Genomic DNA, 2500 nt, shown 5'->3' on the forward strand with positions numbered 1-2500 from the left:
CATACACAAAGGCGTGTGAACGTCTTTGACAAAATTGTCTCACCTCTCAGGTCAAGGGGTTAGGGTTAGTTATCACAGATGTGCCTGACAAAACAATTATCACAGACCTGTCTGACAAAACAGTTATCACAGACCTGTCTGACAAAACAATTATCACAGACCTGTCTGACAAAACAATTATCACAGACCTGTCTGACAAAACAGTTAACACAGACCTGTCTGACAAAACAGTTATCACAGACATGTCTGACAAAACAATTATCACAGACCTGTCTGACAAAACAGTTATCACAGACCTGTCTGACAAAACAATTATCACAGACCTGTCTGACAAAACAATTATCACAGACATGTCTGACAAAACAATTATCACAGACCTGTCTGACAAAACAGTTATCACAGACCTGTCTGACAAAACAATTATCACAGACATGTCTGACAAAACAATTATCACAGACCTGTCTGACAAAACAGTTAACACAGACCTGTCTGACAAAACAGTTATCACAGACCTGTCTGACAAAACAGTTATCACAGACCTGTCTGACAAAACAATTATCACAGACCTGTCTGACAAAACAATTATCACAGACCTGTCTGACAAAACAGTTATCACAGACATGTCTGACAAAACAATTATCACAGACCTGTCTGACAAAACAGTTATCACAGAAGGAACTTTCTAAACTGTCCCTCTTTGACAAACTGTCACCCCCCCCCCCCCCAAAAAAAAATAATCTGTCTGATAAACAGAGCCTGGCTTTGGGCTCTTTGTGTTTAAGCACTGAATGGTTTGGTGTGTTATTACTGCTGCATCTCTGTCTGACGTCTAAGGAAATGAAACAGGTATATGTTTGATGGAGGCTGTTAAGCGTGTGTTAGTTGTGTGATTTGGCAGTTAGTTGTTTGTTTATAATGTGTGTGGTGTGTTTTGGCTGTTAAGTGTGTGTTAGTTGTGTGTTTATAATGTGCGTTGTGTGTTTTAGCTGTTTATAATGTGTGTTGTGTGTTTTGGCTGCTTAGCGTGTGTTAGTTGTGTATGGTATATGCTAAGTGTGTGATGGTGTTTTATATGTTGCACGTTTTGGGAGAGTTGTGTGTTGATCGTGTGTTGTCGGCCAAGGGAATAAATCAAGGTGAATTCTTTTATGGCGATAAAATGCATACCAGACTCTTTTTAGAAACCTGGATTAGAGGGTCTGCTGACCAAGCTGGCCTGAGGCCGGTGGTTTCTCTGTACCTGTTCCAAAATCCAAAAGGGGCTCCCAGATACTGACACAAGATGTTTATGCCAGATTTCGTCTCTGCCTCCATCTCTTATACTTTTACTGCTCAAGTGTTGTTTAATTCTAGTTTTATGCTTTTCTGTGAATACAAAAGTTTAGACTCTGGTTGGGATTGAGTCAATCATTCCCTGGCATTGTGCATTTCTTTGACCTAACAGGTTGGGAGGGTATTGTAGATTATTTGTCCCCTATTACAGTGACGGGGATTAAAATCTGAATTGGACTCATGGAAAACAGAATATAACAGTTTTAAAGAGGATGCAGGAGATGCCTGCATAAATTATTACTGTATTTAAACTTGGAGAGACAGACAGGCAAAAAGACAGACAGAAAGACAAAAAAATATTTCTAAAACAGGAATCCTGTTTGGGTTTCTATTTTCAATTTTTTTTCTTTTTTACTAACTTCTCTTTACAAGCTTCTGTATATGATCTTTAAAAGGTAAATTGCCATTAAAGAGAGAAATGTTGTATTCATCAGGTGGCACTCACTCACTCAGTTTCTGCTTGACTGCTTCATTAACCTCTAACCTCCAAACTCTGACCATCAGACTGGTCTCTGTTTGCTCAAGTCAGCTTCTACTGGGTTAGGGTTGCTTTTACTCAGAAAGAATGAGAGAGACAGAGACAGAGACAGAGAGTTGCGGGTAAGGTTGGGAATCGGCCGTGACCTCCCGAGTCAATATTGCATCGATATTTGGTCGCCGATTCGATATGTATTGCGATTTTGTCAAGTATTGTGATTCTGTAAGTATTGAGATTCAGTGTTACGATTTTTGGGGCATTTTTTTTTCTTTCTGCTGAAAATATATCTATTAAAGATGCAGTGCATTTTGATGGTAATGCTGTATCTAATAAAGATGCAGTGCATTTTGATGGTAATGCTATATGTAATAAAGATGCAGTGCATTTTGATGGTAATGCTATATGTAATAAAGATGCAGTGCATTTTGATGGTAATGCTATATGTAATAAAGACGCAGTGCATTTTGATGGTAATGCTATATGTAATAAAGATGCAGTGCATTTTGATGGTAATGCTATATGTAATAAAGATGCAGTGCATTTTGATGGTAATGCTATATGTAATAAAGATGCAGTGCATTTTGATGGTAATGCTATATGTAATAAAGATGCAGTGCATTTTGATGGTAATGCTATATGTAATAAAGATGCAGTGCATTTTGATGGTAATGCTGTATCTAATAAAGATGC

General features: G+C 38.0%; 1 protein-coding gene across 1 annotated transcript in view; it reads left to right on the forward strand.

The window, feature by feature from the left end:
• The window catches only part of col14a1b (collagen, type XIV, alpha 1b), a 66832-nt gene that overhangs the window by 40855 nt on the left and 23477 nt on the right, over window positions 1-2500 (forward strand). The gene's annotated exons all lie outside the window — the stretch shown is intronic.

The sequence above is a fragment of the Chanos chanos genome, chromosome 12 (genome assembly GCF_902362185.1).
Source record: "Chanos chanos chromosome 12, fChaCha1.1, whole genome shotgun sequence".
NCBI classification, from domain to species: Eukaryota; Metazoa; Chordata; class Actinopteri; order Gonorynchiformes; family Chanidae; genus Chanos; species Chanos chanos.